At 43.8% G+C, this 20,133-nt stretch overlaps 1 protein-coding gene and 1 long non-coding RNA gene across 2 annotated transcripts in view; both read right to left on the reverse strand.

The window, feature by feature from the left end:
- The window catches only part of LOC143895801 (atrial natriuretic peptide receptor 1), a 72,553-nt gene that overhangs the window by 34,993 nt on the left and 17,427 nt on the right, over nt 1-20,133 (reverse strand). The gene's annotated exons all lie outside the window — the stretch shown is intronic.
- On the reverse strand, nt 135-20,059 carry LOC143895816 (uncharacterized). The gene is made up of 2 exons (XR_013256475.1): nt 19,779-20,059; nt 135-3,613 (listed from the first exon to the last, which is right to left on the reverse strand). It is a non-coding gene; the product is annotated as an uncharacterized LOC143895816 (long non-coding RNA).

The following is a 20,133-nucleotide window of genomic DNA, read 5'->3' on the forward strand; positions in this document are numbered from 1 at the left end:
GAGCGGATTTTTTATCATTTACTATTTTATAGCTGTAACACTGAATTTTCGCGGCTATTTTGACTCTCTTAATTTTTCAACTTCATTAAAATACTGACTCCACGCGTTTTTCATCAAATAACATAATTTTAAACATGAAAAACGCGTGGAGTCAGTATTTTAATGAAGTTTAAAAATTAAGAGAGTCAAAATAGCCGCGAAAAGTCAGTGTTTAACAATAAATATCGCTAAGGCTAAAGCATCAAGAATTTTACAATTTCGTAATTTTGCAAACACTCGGTACGAATTAGCCTGAGAATTCTTTAAATTATGATACATTTCAGGGTAATTAAAAAGGAGGGAAAAATAGGTTCACGTATCCTTTTCTTCACATTTGAAATACAATTAAGTCAACGGAATATTTAATAGTGGAAAAATAACTCGTGAGTCTCATGATGTAATCATAGAAAATAGATCTATGCGGAATTAATAAATTACATAAGTTGACGTAAAAGAAGAATATAACCGACTTTCCAATTCAACTCTTGCTACTTTTAGATCCAGCCATTCATTTTTTGCGTCTTTGCAAAATTATTCCCTGTAATTTTAATACGTTTTAAATCGAAACGAAGTGGATCTCAAAATCATCGATCAATCAGTACTGATTGATCGCGTACGCGCGATAAAAAATTCATCTCTTCCATGCTTTAAATTTCAATCGTCCTGCAAAAATTTCTGTCCACCTATCTCTCTCTCTCTCTCTCTCTCTCTCTCTCTCTCCTTCGAATCGGCGCGACTGATTGTATTTTACGTGCGGAAGGGGGCCATGCGAAGAGAAATGCGGAAGAAAGTAAAACACGGCAAATCGCTCCTTTGGAAAACGAGCATCCAGCTTCCGACGAGACGCATCTTCGGCATCTTCGCCGCGGCGCGTCTCGCTCTTCCGGAGCGAGCGTGCGCGCGTACCTACTTACATTCCGCGGTCACCACGTCGTCGCGCGGCAAGGAATCCGCGCGGACCGCAAGATGTCGAGCTGTCGCGCAACGTAGCAGGGGAGCATGACTCGCGCGTTGGTCGGCATCCCCTCGACGCCCGCGTTCGGCGCCCGCATAATGACGTGGGTCGTGTCGATACCGGGGCTAACCGGGGGAGGGGGTGGGGTGGAGGAAGGGCGACGCGCGCATGCACGGCCACGTACCGCTCGTACGCGTATATACGTACGCACGCACATGTGCACACCCACGCACGCCCCGCGGACGGCGCGGTGGAGCAACGGAGGAGTCCGTTGACCTTCGCCGAGGACGTGCCCATGTCCCCAGGCCGGGTCACACTCGAGTCTTGCGTTCGCAGGGGAACATGCCCGAGCGGGATCAGACCGGACACGTGGCGACTCGCGCTCGATGAGCGCACCTCTCGGTGGAAAGGAAAGGAAATGGGCGCACTCCTTCTCTTCCCGCTGCCGCACCGCAGTGGCGGCTCGACGTGTCTCGTATACCCGTGTAAGCGCGTTTTGAAGAGATATTAAAATTAAAAGTAAATTTGATAAAACTCAGAAATTACAATTGTACAAAATATTTTGGTAAATTATTAATTAATTCTCGTAAGTCTTCGATATATATACATATATAGGAATGATTTATTTTTTAAATTCGTATTTTGTGTATTTTGAGATGTTATAGAAATTGAATCTGCTTGAGGATATTGCTGCTCTCTCTTGCCATTTATGCAATTACATTTTAAATTCAGACGTTTCATCGTTCGCACAAGATATGGAAATTTTCCTCTTCTTTATAATTCATATAAAGCAGTGACTCTCGTTCCCGACTGAGAATTAGTGATGATATATAAAATAATTATATAACGATATATAATCATTGCTTTATGAATTTTATATATGTAAAGCAGATGATTAGCAGTAAAGATAAATCCTTAATCCTTATTCTCAAGCACAGTTATATAAAAAACAGATTTTGAACAGATTTCATAATTTTTCTTGCCTCAAGATACATAAAAATTATTTACGTAAATTTCCAAAAAATTTCATCATGTATTTATAGCAATGTTGCTTGTTTAATATCAATGGAATTAAACACGATTGTATGAAGAAAATCGAGATATGGGAATAATCTTTTCGGCATATTTTAAGTTTTTATATCTCCGAAGTACATAAAATACGTGCGAGTTGCAAAAAGAGATTGCCGAGGTTGTTTCTGTACTAAAGACTTATTATATAAGTTTTATTAGGGCATACGTGTTATATTGAGAAATAAAAATAGTTTAAGCTAAATATATTTGAAATACAACATAATTAGTACAAGTCAGATTTAATATAATTATAAGTATGAAACTTTTAAGACGCTTCTCGAATGGCAAGCTCAGACGAGATTTGAGCAAAACTTAAACGAGATTTATCATTGACATGCCAATTTTATAATTGAGACTCGTCGAGTCCGTCACTGCGCGATCCCCCGCTTCCTAACGGCGAGATTCACACCCTCTCTCTTTCCCCAGGTTCTGCTGCTGCTACCCTGTTTCCAAGTATTTGTCAAAGGCGGTACAACGTCGCGGGAAACTCCACCCAGACCGGTACGCGGTTTCGCGGCGGCCGCTTCCTCCTTAAGCAACGAGATGCGCGCGAAATCCATCGCGGCTCGGCCGGTACTCTTCGGTACCGCCGATCTTTCTGTGGACACTCCTACGTTACGCCCTTTCGGCATCGCGAACCGTCGCGAGCTAGCCCACGAGCGCAAAGATGCATTATTCATCGAGCTTAAGCCGAACCCCGATGAAACTGAGACAGCGAAATTCAAATTACGGTCTAGAATCAACAGGGAGTATACCTACAGCGTCATTCTCGTGAAATCGAGAATCATTTTTCTCGGCAGGAATGTCGAGGGAAGAGATCACGTCATCTTTACAAAGTCTTCAACGAGCCACGAGTATGATTAAGCCTGAAATTAAGAATCTGCTAACATCCCCTTCATCTCACGTCTAAATTTCCTTTTACAGCCTTCATTATATTATCTTGCTCTTAAATATTGTTATCTCACAAAATGAATTACTTTTCTCGCGAAACCGCTTCGTGCGCCCGTCGGCCCATCTGCCCGGTCTTACCGAGTTCTCGTTGCGCTCATGACGCGCGATAAATTGTATTGCACGGCGGGGGAGGGGAGGGGAGATATGTGTACCTTCGCTCGGAGGTGGGAGGTGGGAGTCGTTCGTCGGCAGGGCCGGCCAGGGCGGGAGGAGAAGGGCGTTTTATGCTATCCTGTTACCTCGTAGCTCCGAAGTTGTGCCGACTGCTGCGAATTCCCTCGGCGGCCGCGTGGCCGATGGAGCTCCGTCGACGGCATGCCGGCCTGATCGCCGACGAAATGTATTGTCACTTGATTGTCAATCGGCTTTTTACCGAGTTCGTTATTAACACCGCGTTACTCTTATTATGGTCCGTTGTGCGTCGTAGAACGAGTCTAGATGCGCGGCTTGAGGAAATGTAACCGTCAATTTGCGCCGGGATCGGCCAGGATGCCCGGCCGGGATCTTCCACGGGAACCGACGCGGTTCACCCTCGCGAATTTACGCGGGTTATCGCAACGAGTCGTCGTGAAAATCACAACGAAGACCAAGTTCGGTCTGAAATATTATTTGTAATAATATTTTCTCACGCATCGGTTATTCCGCGATTCTCGCGGATACTGCATCCGGAATGTTAACCGCGCGGATATGTATAACTTTGATTTAATATGCCACGTTAATCAAACGCGAATATAAATTAGCATATTGGCCCTAATACCTTTGTCTATTTTTTTTTAGAGTTTGTTACGAGCCGCAATGCCTCGCGATATGAGGAGACATGAATTTAGACAATATTTTCTTCGTAATTAATTATGGAATTATCTCCCCCCCTTTTTTTTAACGGGGAGGTCACAACCGCGAAATTATTTGGATCGATGTCACGCGACTTTAGTGAGGTTCTGTTCTCCTGCTTCGATATATAAAATTTTTCAGGGAAAAGCTTGTAATTTTGGTAGATTTAACGAAATGTCCAGACAGACGTGATGTAAAAAGCATATCGAATCGAGTTATAGAATTCTAATCGTTTATGAAATTATTACGATAGATATATATTTTATTGGGTATTATATCGTACGCAATGTGCGCATGTGTGCACACATATGTAATAAAATATAAAATAAAAAAATTATTTTATGGTTATAAAAAACGTCGAATTAAATTTAATTAAAAAAAAATATATATATATAACAGATATATAATAATTCGCTTATATAAAAATATAGAATATATTGTATATATACAACATATTAGATTACACGCAAAAAACGAAATCATAATTGACCTGCTGTTTCTTGCTGTTACATCGAGCAACGTTATATAAATATATAACACTATATATTTATATACTAAATCTTGTGCGTTAATTAGAGGAAAACGACTTATATATAGCACCTGAAGATACCGTTTCTGTCTTGCAAAATAAATACTCGAGAATCGCGAGCGACGATTGCTCGGCAAGTGCATTTGGCAAATTGCGGTCGTCGCGAATGTCGCACTCGATGTCGCGTAACTTTGCAGCTGCATTCTATACGTGAGTCGCTTCGAGATTCGCGAAACGACGTTAAGAATGGCTCGCGCTTTCGATGGTCCCCGCGGCTCGTTATTCTAAAGCGCGGCTGTACGTTATACAAGATGGTCACACTTGACTGAAGTTACCCAGTCGACGTCACTAGGAGATCAGATTCACTGAGAAGTCATAGTATTGCGAAAACAGGGCCAGAGATCGGCATTAATAAAAAGTACACAGTACACACCTTTGTCACCGTATAAACGCGAGAATCTCGCAATCGTCTCGAAAGCGCGATATGCTGCGTGCACGGCGAGAATTTTTCGCGCCGCCTCGCGCAACGCCTCGCCGGCTATTTCGCTATCCCCAAAATACTATCTAATGTCTGTTTATCACATTCGAGTAGTATAATTTAACAAACGTTAATGCAACAATGACAAAAAATTAAATTATTTATATAGAATATTTGTATTCCTCGGGAATGGAAATTGCATCGCGTATAGAATACGCGTCTTAATCGTCATTGAGATCACGATTGTCGTGCAACAAATGTTACGTTTAAAGAGAAATAAAGGATAGCGAGGTACAAATATTAGTTAAGATTAGAAATATTAATATCCATATGTGTATAAAGAAATGGTAGAATTATTTGGATTTAATTTCTTTCTTATACGAAATTATATACTGTCTTATTTCCATCAGTTTCGTTCTTCTCATTCGTATCATTTCCGTTACATTGATGATTTCTTGTTAATTTTCTCAACAGTAATGGATCCGCGAGAGGGAATACGCCATTATTACGCCATTGCGGTTATCTAACGTCGTCGGCCGTGAGGGAGAGAAAGAGAAAGCGAAAGAGAAAGAGAAAAAGAAGAGCGGGAGAGAGGGAGAGAGGGAGAGAGGGAGAGTGAACGATAAGGGAACCACCGCCTCCAAGCCCTCCGCGCGAATCTGCTCTCCTGATGAGCAAACTTACCGTGCGCGTCGCGTGACACCACGCTCTCAACTGACGCGCTGCATCACACACGCCTCACGTCGTCATTAGCGACGCACACCCGTTAGCCCGTTAATTAGTAGCGCGCAGCTTGAGCTCGGCGACTCCGCGTGTGGTCGACGTTGAAGCGTATCTTCGCAGATGCCACTGCAACTCAATCGCGGGAATAACAACGGAGCGCATTAAATATGTTCTCTCTCTCTCTCTCTTTCTCTCTCTTTCTCTCTCATTAAAAACAGCTAATTCTTATACTTGACGTTTCGGAGAGCTGTTATTTGTTGTATAGAAATTATTGCTTTTTTTTAGTTAATAACGAAAGGCGACATTTTTTTACGTGGTGGTAAAGGTCAACCAAGCAGTAAAAACCAGTTCTATTTTTACGCCGACTATAGTTATAATAATGAGACGGAGGCGCCAGACGTGCGGGCCGTGTCTCGCGCGGAGGAAGTTCTTGGCCATGTCTGATCCGGTCGACTGAAGCGTATATACCTAGTATACCTATACGCTCCTCGCGCATCATTCTCGCACATCGCATGTATGTACATACGATGCGAGACCGTAAACCGCGTCTATACCCCTTGGCCAAGGATATATTTTATCGCGAAGGCGGCGATCGTCCACGTCGCTGTCCTCGCGATAAGATATCAGCTCGGCACGCGATATTCGCACGTATGCACGCGACATATGCGAAGGAAGGGCACGGGAATACCGTCAGGCCTTCGAATTGGCGAACCGCGTAGCAAGGCAGCATCTCCGGCGAGAAAGTGATTCGCAAATTCGCATTATCCGCAGCACGCCTTCTTACCGCGAGACGCAATGCGCATACCGCGTTTGCTCGCACGTGCCGCGTACGTGTATAGTCAGCGTTAAAGCGCCTTTCGTACAATCGATATATCGTCCTCACACAGATTTATTCTCTTAGAAATCGAAGGCGGGACACGTCTATTATCGAGCGCACATTAATAATTATTAATCTTTCTCTCTTTCGCTAAAAATAGAATTTTTATATAGCCAATGTTTTTCCACGTCTGTGTGTGTGTGTTATCGTTACGTAGAATTATTACTTTTAGATGACGACGAAAAATGAGATTTACGTAAAAGTAAACCCTCAAAAGTCGACTAAGCGATAGAAATTATTCTATTCTAATACCATCATTGCAAGTATGCACATAATAAGTGCTTTCCATATTTACATCAAAACTCAGATAATTCTCACTTGTGACGTCGTTCTATCCTTTTTCGCAATTAATGAATAATAAAGACAGAATGAGACATCACAAGTGAGAATTGTCTGACTTTTGAAAGTAAATGGAAAGCAACTAATAAAACGAGGTGAAAGCGCCGGACATAAACGTCGTGTCTTGCATAAGGAAGTTTTTGTCTAATCGGTCGATGCGAGCCCATTATAGGACGCTCCTCACTTCTTAGCGCCCTTATTGTCGCACATCGTGCATATATGCAGATCATTTCTACTTCTTAATCGGTGGTCGCGCAATCGTTCTCGTCGTCGTCATCGTCCTCGCGATAGCATATCGGCGCGGCGCGGCGCGTCAACGTCCGCGTGTATGCGCGCGGACGACGCGTGCATACGAAGGAAGGGCTCGGAAATACCGTCAGGCCTTCGAATTGGCGAACCGCGTAGCAAGGCAGCATCTCCGGCGAGGAAGTGATTCGCAAATTAGCGGTGCTGCGCGTCGTCTTCCCACGAACGCGGCGAACGCGCGCCGGCGCGGCGCATCGAATCCCGGTGAAGTACCGTACGCGCCGAAATCCCGTTCGTCGGCCCGATTTTGAGTTGAGTCATATGTCAATCGAACTTTCGAGACGAGATTCGCGAACGAATCGCGTAGAAAGAAACCATAGAGGGGGAGGGGGGAAACGCGGAGGCGTTATCGCATGGAATCTCCCCCGTACGTGGTTTCCTTCTACGTGATTCGTTCGCAGATTTTACTCGGTCTCGGCTATAATTCACGGTTGATTAGGTATCGAGCTGTTGTCTTAGGAAAGCTTGACTGCCTTTTCAGAAACAAGAATTCGTTTCATTCGCGTTCGTCACGCTTATATACATATAGGACTCACGTAGATAAATAATTTATCCATTTACTAATTATCTATAATAACTTTCCGAATTAGGAGCAAGATACGAACAGTATTATTTCATATAGCATATTCCTTCACAGCACAATTGATTTCTCGCGTTACGAAAACTCCGTTCCGGGCGGTCGCGCTGCCAGAGCGTCTTTGACAGTCGCGGTGCATCAGTAGATACAGAAAGAATGTGGTCAGAGACGCGCTTGAGGCGGCGAGGAGTTTCAACGTGATATGCGCGCGCGGATGAATCCGAGGGATGTGCGCAATGTTCGACAACGCCGAGATATTATCAGGCGAGCATAAACGTGGTCACTTCGTTGGCGCAGTACCTCTCATGCGCCTCGTTTTTGCGGATTAACCGAAAAATTTTCGGGACTTATCGAAAGACAACGAAAAAGAGTACCGCGAGAGCGGGGAACGATACAAACGCGATCCGAAAGAACCACGTTTGAGAAGATAAATAGCTAACTCTGTGACCGAACCGTCCTGGCGACGTCTAACGAGTAACGAGGCGGTCTTACGAGGCGTATTATAGCTTGAGAACCGTCGTGGTGACATAGATAAGTGACGTCAACGAGACGACGCGTCTGGAAAGCCGTCGTAGGGAATAACCTGTTGAGCAATATCAGCTTGCTCGGGATCCGGCGGTCATAAGAACGAGTTGGCGCGCGCGCCTGATTCCGCCTTGTTACGTACCGGCAGTGGTTCCCCGAGTACGTTGGCGTTCCGCGACAGTGACATATATCTGGGCGTATTGGCGCGAATTGCGTTGTCTAACGACGCACGCCTCGACGCAGAAGTCGTCGCATTCTACAAGCCTTTTTGCGAGTTAAGAAAATCGAGACACAGGACGCAATTGAGTGCAATCGCGCGCGCCCGCGACGAGAATAAAAAACGCGCATTCTCCGGACTTAACCGTTCTTAAAACGCTTTAATTTCGAATTAAGCGTGAAAATGATCGGTGCAATTAAATCATCGTGTAAATCCTTCGCTGTGAAGTCCAGGGCTTCAACATATAAGAGTGGAATTTGTGATTATCGAGAGTACGGTGCACCACGATCTGGCGATTAGATAAGCGTTATTATATAGGTCTTGTGTCAAGATCGCCGCGATAAGGCGGACGTATAACATTTAGTCCAGTCACTATGTACATTTAAAAAAGACATAATTCTGACCCAGGATTTTTATGCTCCACAAGTTTCATTTGAAGCATTTTTGCAATTTCGGACGACAATAATGAGTAAAAAGAAAAAAACTAAATATCTCTCTCTCACATACTTTTTTATTTCCCTTTCTCGTTCGATGTCTCGAAAACAATCGATCATACGTAAAAATGTCATACGACATAATTTGTAGAGCGTAAAAAAAGCTTTAAAATGAGCTTCGATTCGACCTTGTAACTTTATTAGAAACCGATTTATCGCGGAAAAACCATTTTTTCACATTTTTTTTACTCCCGTAAAAAAAGCAAGCGGGAAACAGAGGTCGAAAACTTGAGATTAAGCTGTTCTTGAGCCCCCCAACACCCCCCAAAAGAAAAATCCTGGGTCAGAATTATGTTTTTTATAATCCGTTTTTTTGTACATAGTGACTGAACTAATTGTCAACGCTGTAATGCGACCGATGAAAAAAAAAAGAGAAAATTCGTTCGAGACGTTTGGATTGTATGCCAACCACTGCGCGCTTTGGAGAACGCGAGGGGGGGGGGGCAAGATTCCAGCGGGATAAGTGATCCCTCACGAGATGCTCCGTGTCATATGGCACACGTCGAAACCGATCGGGTAGTCCGGGTCTCGCAATTAAATCTCAATAAGGATGCGCGGGACAAAGAGGAGGCGCGCGCCGGTTTCTTCGCGCGGGGGATCATGGAGAGTGCCCAAGTTTCCATCAAGTAAAGCAATCTAACAGGAGAACGTAAACGGGCGTTGGTGGATTGCCACGGGTATCCTTCAAACCGTCTGAGCTGAGCTGCGGTTCTCATACCGAACTCGCGCGGGCACCACTTTCGCGATGTCGAAAAGTCGCGAATAAATAAGTACGAACAGAACGTTACTTCACAGTTACAAAAATAACTTTGGATCACGTGGATAATTTATATTTATGATAATTATCCATAATTGATCTTCGAAGATAGGTAAGATGACATTTATATTATATTGCAGATATATATATTTTCGCAGGGAGATATCATGATCCTGAGCTGAAATAAACTCTCCCGATATGAATTAATCCGATATAATTTTATCCTGATTTTTTTATGTTTTAATTCCTACGTCTCATTACAATATGCTTATCGTGTTCAGATTTCTTTCCGTAATATGTTATGCGAATCACGCGAATGTGCCGGCTATTTTTTCATTTTTCATCGAGCGTCCTAACGAAACACACGCGATTGCGGCTGCATAATGACACTCTCGATGCATTTCGGCACGCTGGACAAGTGCGATCGATATGTCAGTTTAACCGATACCGCGCGTATATAGGTATTTCATGTTTAAAAACGACATCCTTTTACCTCGAAATAAAAGGACGGGTGCGGTCCGAGTATACGGGATGTTACTAAAGCGCTCGGAGTAATAAATAATACAAACTTAACGAGATAATAAACTTAATAATAAATTTAATAAATTTAATAATGGCGTCGAGTTTGAAGATACGTGTTAATACACTTTCGTCACGCGATGTGCGTAATCGCGTTTTACATCTCGATTTCAGAAAGTGAAAAGCAGCTGAAGGGTTTGCCCGAGCATTTTGATAATTATCGGTATATAAAAGCGATATACGAGTGTGTGGCGAGACCCGCCTGTCTTCGCCGTTTAACAATTGACAGATCGACCTCCCGGGGCTTATAAAGGATTTAACCGCGCGTGGATATCAAAACGTATACGCGTCGCAGGGGTTTCGCGTGTGGTATGTTTTTCTTTTTCGCGGTAAATGACTGGCAGGTCTCTTTTTGCGTATCCTCTCTCGTTCTCTCTGCGGATATGTAGATCCTCTGTGATGGTGGCATACACAGTCGTATATCGTAAGTGGCTGCGGTATTTGGCTGGTCAGATCGATGAGGCGCCGTCGTCGTGGCGCCTCGTAAACGCCCAGCCTCTGCCCTCTTCGATAAATCCTCGTCCCTGCGCCCGTTTGGTTCCTGGCAGTTCTTGTCTTGCGCCGCGATATTTCTGTCGATTCATTGCCCGAATCAATCCTTTCGCGATTAATTTTTTGAAATCTCACGGTGATCGATGGAAAATATTTTCCAAGTTTCCTGCGGAAACCTGATGCTACGTTTATGATTTACCTCGTCGTGTTATATTTGTGTAACGCGAGCATTAAAATACCCGTGACAAATTTACGGCATTCGTTACGTTATGAATCGTTCAGTAATTTTTTATTCCCCTGTAAGCCCGTTATTTTTTTTTTTTTTTTATTCTCATGCCTCGACGCACATTTTTGCCCGGTCGACGCTGTAATTCAACGCGCGACGCGATATTTTTATTGCCGGCCTTGTCAACGTTGCCTGAATATTTTATATTCTGCGTGGAAAAACATGAATTTTCGATTTTCTATCTTATTTACTACAAATTGCTCGAACCGCTCGTATCCGGTAGTCGATTCACGTGTCTCTCGCACTTAACACCCGAAACACGCCCGAGTTTGATTCCGCGCGAGTCTATTAACGCCGAATACTCGTGTAACACGAATAAGGGATTAAAACTCAGATGAATAGCCGCATTTAACACTTAAACGCGCTGCGCGCAAGCCGATGACTTTGTACTCTGCCGTATACATACATTTTAATCAGCGGAATAGAAATTTTTTATTTTCCAGCTGAGAATATTAGATTAGCAGCTACGAAAGTTTGTAAGTTAAGTAGTTAATCGCAGTCGAGGAAAATTCGACGAACGAAAAATAACACGAAAAGCGAGAAACATTTAAACGCAACTCGCCAATTGGTTAACAATTGTATACTTAAATCGCGGTGTCTTTCCTAAAACATCTTAACTTTGATATTTTGCTTGTAACTGTATTCGATCTGGGACTCTCAAATTGGTATTGGTATATATCTGTCTTGAAATATCCCGGTATCAATATTGATATACATTTTCCCAAATGATGTCATCGCGTTTATTTTGAGAATTCGATCGCAAACCGTAACAAATTGTTCGCGGAATATAATCGGCTTGGTGCATAGCGCACCTGCGAACGCGTCTCTTATCGCAAAGCGAGTTAAATCACAGAGTCGAGGAAGCGCGAGGAGAAGGCGAAAGGAGAAAAGGAAGGAAGGAAGGGTGAGTCGCGACTAATGGAGGTATCGTGTCGCCCGGTGATTCCGCGCGAGACGCGAAGCGGAGGAGCGTTTCAAGCTGCGCGATAATGACCTCGCCATGCAAATATAATACCTCTCCGTCGCGCTCTCAATAAGCATATACATATACACGTATTACCGAACGGCGAACTGCCGAACGGTAAAGCTGCTCTCGTGTCTCGCTACGCCTCGCCTCGCCAGGCGGTCGTCGTTCACGGACTCATCCTTTAATTAGGATTTTAATTGCGTCTCTCTTTTCCTTTCCCCGTCTCGAGTGCCTTGAGGAAATCCACGCGGGGGAGCAAGTCCTGAAACGTGATTCGTGCGCGTCTGATCGCACCGAGCAATATGGGACTATATTGATTCTCCGTCGTGAAATTTCTGAGCAACGTCAGAATAATGTCGTGGGCGTTAAATTGCGTGCCCAGGTGCGTTCTCAAATCGCGGTGTCATTATAAGTAAGCCTATTAGTGGCGATTAATTGTTACCGGAAATGCCCTATTTTCCGTTTCCACTATTGATAAGACCTAGGTAGACCTGTGTGATACGAATGCAGCCGTCCTACTGCCCCTGACAGCAGCGGGCATCGTAGTGCCGCAATCGTGTCGCAATTAGCACCGAGATTATAGCGAGGCGACACCCGGAGCGACAACTTCTCCTAGAGATTATCCTCCCTGACGCTTATCCGCGCTACGTTGAAAATTATTAAACGTCGCTAGAAAAAAAACGTACTTACAGGATCAAAATTGCGCTCGAAATATAGAGAAGCGAGTATTCTGATGTGATTTGCATATAAAGATTTCGGTCAGTTTTTGATTACACAAGGACAATAGCGTCGAGGGTTAACCGACAAGCTCTCACGTCAATTACTCAAATCCGCATGAAATCTGACATCCAACTTGAATAGCTGCCCGGACTCTCGCTGATTATCGGCGAAATTTCATATCCGATTGGGCGACGCGGTGCGGGCAATCAGCTTAGGGCAACGAGATTGTGCGAGAGATTATTACGCGCTGAAAATATATACACTCCAGAAATACACGCCGGAAACTGCATGGTATAATGGTTGCCGCCAGATGTAAGCGATATAATTATTGAGCGGACTCGCTCGGGCGGTTACGCTAATCCGCGAATTAATTCGCCCAGAAGTCGCGCATGATAAGCGCGATGCGATCTCGTCGTTGTTCCCTACAGCAACCTCTGCTGCACCTGGTGCACCATACGGATCCGGATTGCCGAGCGACGGAAATCGCGGAGGAATTCCGCGGTAGGTAGGTATAGCAGGTACACGCGAGCGCGTATAGATGATTACCGGCGACTCTCCGTCTCGTACGAAACCGACGCGAGGGAAAAAAATGACACGGGAAGAAATCTTAAATCGCGGCATCGAGAGCACGCGAGAGCGTTGCACCCGATGCGCGCGAATCGATTTGCTCGTTTTTTTCCCCTCCCGCCGAAGAATCGGGTTGATCCTTTTTTTTTTTTCACGTAACGCCTGACGTAACGCAGCTCGTTGGTGGACTGGAAATTACGGGATATTCGGTGCGCGCAATTAACGCCTGGCCTCGCCCTGTAATCACGCGATCGCGTATAATAAATTTCGGTATGCGCAACGAGCACGCCGACTCGTTTCGCACCTCCCGTGTTTGCCCCCGCGCAAGACGGGAAGGCTTATATGCAGATACCCCCCGCGGGAAGGGATTCGTTCATTATCGGGTATTAATTAAAATCGTCTGCTCTGATTAGCTCGCGAAATCGATGTCGTTAACGGCGCCCGTCGTTACTTTATCGGCGAGAGCGGTGGTCCGCCTTCCGCGCGCGATCGGCTGCAATCAAATTCGCGGATGCGTCGCGGATGCAGCGACCTCGCTGCAATAGTATTCCTTGCATGCGACATGCAGGTACGACCAACTACAAATTAATAATACAGATCACTGTCTCTCTATTCCCGGCGGAGAACCGAAATACCTGCTCTTTCCCCGAGCGAGATTTTTTTCTCTCGGCGCTATCTTCGTTCTCGCATATTTTTAATTTTCATCGCAGGATACCGGGGTAATTCGATCTCGAATTAAAATTCAATTAAAGCGATGACACTCGCAAGTTTATTATTTCCGAAAAGAAGAACTTCAGAATCCCCTATCTCTCGAGAGATTTAGAGATTTATTATATATAGTGTCTGGAGTTTTTCGTTAAGCAAAAGTAATTTCCATTTTTAGCATAAGGTACGGGGGAGAGGGGAAGAGAAGCCGATGCTTTCTGACGTTCAGTATCGATTAATCGCAAGATATTCCGTCAAACTAAGGCACCGAATTGTAGCTGGAGAACGCAGGTGCGTGGACGCAAGTATTGGACGTAAGAGTTAAGGGGATGCGGCGCGCGAAGTAAGATCGAGCTTCTCGGAAGAGGGGAAAGGCGCAAAGGGGGGTTGCTATACTTCGGTTTCGGATGTTCTCAACACGGTTAGTAAGGGGCGCCGGTCAATACTAGCACCGCGCAGTATAACCAGGGCTGTAAAAAGCGCGTCCCACGCCCCGACTACTACTTCATTTTGTAAGCGACCGTTACTGCCGGGATATCTCAAGAAGTATGATATCGCGGGAGCTACGCTTAAGCCGAGAATCTCATCTGCAAAGTGAGATTGCCTGAAACATGCTCGGGGAAATTTAAGGAAAAGTCAAGGCACGACGTTCTGCACTTCCTTTCTTGGTAAACGACATATAGAATATTTTTTTAAATATTATTTTTTGGATCTATATAATCAGTGAAATTTATGGGTTACATATATGTACGAGTATATCACAATTGATACAATTTTTATAAAATTCTTTTCGTAAAACTTTACGAGTTATACCGCGAACGATATAAAAAGACAAAACAATATGCCACACATTTGCGCTAACTATTACAAATGATAAATTATCATCTGCTTTCTGTTGTCACATTAAGAAGTAAGAGAACTGACTAAAAAAAGAGGTTTATTACAGAATGTACGTTGAAACGAATACAATTTTATGCAAATGGTTGAAGCCTCAGAGCAATAAATTTTTATAAAATCTTATATGACTAAAAATATCTATTAATTTGCATGAGATTTCGCATTTGCAACACAACTTCGTGTTACGGCATTGAGAATCGTGAGATGCAGTGCGGAATCGAAACTATTCGACGGATCGATGAATCGGCAACCGCGATCGCACGTCGCGGGGAACCTCTTAATCGTGAGTCGCGTCACATCGGTGTCAGAGCAGTGCGATGTATGCAAATGTATCGCGTTGGGATTCGTGCAGACTCAAAGGAGGACGGATAGGGAGAGATAGCAGAAAAGCAGATGCAAACTGCATTCGTTCCGGCGATCTCCTCTCGTCCCTCGTTGCAGAATTGCAATCTCTTGCAAACCGCTATCGCTATACCGTGTTGCTACCGTCCAAAAGTACAGTTAACCGGGTAGCACAGACGTAATTAGCAAAACGCATAGATTGCGCGTGTACGTGACCTGCACCGTCGCTCTTTTATCGCCTTTCGGCTCAAATATCGTTCACGTCGATGAGTCTTGATGGCTAATCAAAAAAAGGGATCGATAAATATTTAATTAATAATTATCATATTTAATTCGTGGATTATGGATTTTCGTTCAAACGAGAGAATGTATAATTTCGACTAATTATATCATTGAATAAATTACACTGGATTCAAAATTGTGAACAAGTGACAAACGTTGCAGATTCTCTTTTCAACAGTCTCGACTCCGTCTCCAATTATTTTAGTTCGACAAACTTCGAAGAGCTAAGGGTAAACTTCCGCAATGCGCGCATAGATTATGTAATCTCATCGCCGCTTGGAGCGCCGCGGGCCTTATTAAAGTATAGTTACGCTTTGGCGCATCTCCGAATTTGGAGATGTTAATTTCGATCTCGTTCGCGTTCTCAATCTCACTCGCGTTCTCGATCTCGCGTACATAATGCGCGACTTACCGGATCATATTTCTGGGAAAAAGAGTAAAGGTATATCTGTCGTAGTTCTATCTATAAGATAGAGTAAGAGCATGCTACCGATCGTACGACCCGATAAAAAATGTATCAATCCCCCTTTAAAGGCGCGACACGTGCTCAAGCGGCTGCGAGCATCGCGCGCGTATTACTCGAAACTAAAGAGGAGATTAATGGATGGCTTTAACAGAGGTCGATCATTCTCGAAATTGCATAAATTCAACTTTGCGTTTTAAGCAGGCGGCGAAAACGAGTTTTCCAATAAGCGCAGACGGCGACGCGTCGGAAGATACAATTGTCTGTTTTCTTTAGTAGCACATAAATTTTCCGCTTTAATAATACATTTTTTTCTTAGTGAAAATGTCAAGCCGTGCGACATATACCATATATATATAATTATAGGACAGACAGACTAAAAATAATTGGCTTTTCTTCGATCGTGACACAAATAGATAAAAATCTCATTTCTCATTTAATGTCTCTATATATATTTTTTAATTGCGCACAATATATTGTTTTATTTGTGCATCCTGTTTCATATTTTTTATTTTTTATTTCCGTTATTATGTAATTCCGCGCAGTCACACACGATACCATGCAAATTTAAATTAAACGTCACTGCGGTTGCATTTCGTACATCACAGAATTGTATTGAAGAAGAACGTAGCGCGAGATAATTGAAGAGCTATTAGATTCAATTATGCACGGTGGCTTCACTACGATCTCAGACATTGTCGTTATGTTAGAATGCCTTTGGCGAACCATGCGATGTTTCGGTCGCGTCGGGAAGTATTATGAACGTTCCCGAATAGATAGCATTAGTAGCGTAGTCACGTTTTCGTCCCTGCGAAGCTGCTCAAAAATTCCTACGAGGCACTTAGACATTAGGTTTTGCTCGCACATCACGTCGAAAAAAATTTTCAGTTAGTAAATTACAAGTTATCTCGCGCTTGCGGGCGTAGATCAAATAAAAGAGGTCCTTTTACGAAAATTGCGTAAAATTGAAAATATATTATACAGATAGACGAAGACACACTGAGATTAAGAGGAAATAGTTAATAGCGTTAGGAACTATTTGAGAAATTTAAATTAACTAGCGGAATCTTTGAGATAATTAAACAGGAAGAGACACGGAGCATGTAAAATCTGTATGTAAAATTATTCTCGTTGTTTAGCCTACTGACGTGTTATTACGGGCAATATTGCGGTATTATATCTTTACGAGTAGTAACGAGATGATGTTTTTTTTGTTTTATCGCACACTCGAGCGCTTTTCAAAGCGTTGAAGTTGACGCGTGCGTGCCTGATGGTTCATTAAGAGATTCCGTCAGGGCTGCGTTCCAAAATTCACTCTAGTTAACTAAAATGCTACAGTATACGTGACGTAAACTATAGATTTTAGTTACCCAGAGTGAATTTTGGAACGCAACCCAGAGGATGCCTTTGGGTGCGAGAATCGAGAATTCCGGCGAGTCTCGAAGGATCGCACAATGTACGTTCCTCACCGCAATGCGACAAATGAGCATGACTGCGATGAATCGCCTTTTTATAACGGACTTATATCTCGCGTCCCTTGATATTTAACTGCCGCCGTTACTGCGCACCCATGATCGCCGACCTGCTCGCGATAAACAACCGTGCGCCGTTAGGGCTGGAGCATTAAACTTGCATCGGACGAGAACACGTCTCCTTTCGAAATCGATGCACCGTCGCGTAGATAATCATGGATCTGTCGATGTTACACCTTCGATACGCTATTTAGCGAACTCGGGTGTATCGCGAAAATTTTCATTAGTTAACCAACGCGAACGTGTGATTAATTATATCGCAGGTTACGAGTCGCTTTTACTCATCGTTCATCTACGATCTGCTCCGATTTCTATCGACACACTTACGACGTGCTACCTGAACGGTAATTTATCGGGAAGCGAAATCTAGAATTCGGAACACACGGCACTCATCGGACGAAAGGAAATCAGGGAACAAGAAGCGTGAACGTGAAGGCAATAATTTTTAAATTTAATATTATAATATGAGAGAAACGCAGACGAAGTTTGAGAAGTGATACTTTTCTTCTTCGCACGAGCTCCTATATCGACGTCCGGGTTTAGGGCGGCGCGAGTCTCGCTCGTGAAAAGCGGAACACACGAATCCGCTTACCGAAGTTTCGCCCGTGCGGCAGAAATACTTTCCAGATACATTGTTCTGGCTGTCGTATGGAGTCAGGAGGAAGGAAATTCTTCGGATACGAGAATGGCAACCCCGACTCACCCCTTCCGTCGATTTTCTCTATATACTTTTCTCGCATCCCGACAGTCACCATCTTGTCACCCGGCACATACTAACACAAAGAATATCGACTTTCCGCTATGTTTCTGACAGAGAGAAAAAAAGAGAGAAAGAAAAAGAAATTGTTTAAAAAGGATATATAGATACAGATAAGTTTTAACTTTCGTTATCCTGCTTCAATATAAAACGATATGAGTCTTAATCTTGTTCTTTTTAGATTAGATTTATATCTTGCTTTCATTTTATTTCCGACAATGTTTATGGGATTCGTTTACATGTGTAAATGCATATAGGTGTATATGATGTGTAAATATGTGAGAGAATCCGCAGTGCATTGATGGGTTCGCTATAAGCCCAAATGACTGTGTGGATCAGTCATCCCTGCGGGGAAAGAAATATTTCTTCTGGAACCGATAAATTCGTGAATTTAACCAGCATCAGGCGGGCAAACGAGTGATCCCATTTATAATATCCATAAAAGATAGAAAAAAAGTTAGATATAAAGTCATAAATATCTCATAAAACTATTGAGTCATTGATATTGCGACAAACTTTCGAAAGAAATTTATTTGTAGTTTAAGATTTTTATTAGAAATATTGATTTATTAATACGATTGTCTATGATACTAGATATTTATAATTATTTATGTAATAAAATAATATCTTAATGACCATATAAGATAACAAAATCAGAAAGTATGTGTGTAGGTTTTATATATAAAAGTAGATTGTTTATCCTATACATTTTTTATCCTTAATTCATAATAGGCGTACATTTACATTTCCCACTATTGTTGTATGTTGCATTTAGTCATACTTCATGTTCCCCTCGTTGTACAGCTTGCAAAAAGTGCCACGTTGATTGATAAATTACTAGCTTTACGAAAGCAAAATGGCTGAAACTAAAAATCTGTTTTTGTCCGAGAATCTATTGAGGTAATGCATCACCCAGTTTCCACTTGTCATTAAGTGCATTCGTTCCGTTAGATGCCATCCCCCGCAATCGAGCAAGGTCACGCCAGTTTGGCCATGTAACGATCATTTCAGCTAATTTCGTAACTTATCAACTAATAGAATTGCATTCAAAAATATAAATATCTGGTATTAGACGCAATAATTCAGTTTGTACAAATCCCGGCGGAATCTGCGGAGGATAATCGCGGGATAATCTTCAGCCGCGTTCTAATCGTGAATACGGAACCAAAACGACGACCGCTAATTGCCCCTATCTATCACTCGCCCCTAACTCCATTACCATCGTGCTAAGCCACCTTTCAAGGCGTTACAATATCCGCGAATATTACAATGCCGGGCACGCCCGGTTCGTCGATTGATCCTCGCCGGCATGTCATCCCCAACGTGCGAGTCGGCCGATTCCGTGCATGTGTGTACCGAACGCACGTAGGTCCCGATTCTCGTTATTTCTATATCCTTCTCGGCGGGCGACCTCCGTCGAAGGAGGAAAACCCAGCTCTTACGATCGCTTCGGGGATACTCCGATCTGACGGTCGTTACGCGTCATTTCCGTTACGTCTAGCCCTTTCGCCGGTCTCTACCGGCAAATTCGACGGTCGTGTATTCCTTCCCTCCAGGGCCTCCTCGCGCGACGGCTTCCCCCTCGCTACTCGGTTCGCGCGACACCCAGACAAACTCTGGTCACGTACGATATACCCAGAAGCGTTCTATACGTGGTGATCGTCCCTGACGGCGTTATAGACCGGCGCGACGACGGCAACGGCGGTAGGCCCGGCTGCGCGGACGACCAATCGCGCCGCACGACTAGTGGGGATCCCGGTAGGTGCGTCATGACAGGGGGGGTGAGAGGGTTCTCCACCGCCACCGCCGCCGCCGCCGCCGCCGCCGCCGTCGACGCAGGGGGCCGCAGCGCCGCGAGTTCTCCCGTCAGAGAGC

This window comes from Temnothorax americanus, unplaced genomic scaffold (genome assembly GCF_048541705.1).
Source record: "Temnothorax americanus isolate GAGA-0224 unplaced genomic scaffold, ASM4854170v1 Scaffold17, whole genome shotgun sequence".
In the NCBI taxonomy this organism is placed as follows: domain Eukaryota; kingdom Metazoa; phylum Arthropoda; class Insecta; order Hymenoptera; family Formicidae; genus Temnothorax; species Temnothorax americanus.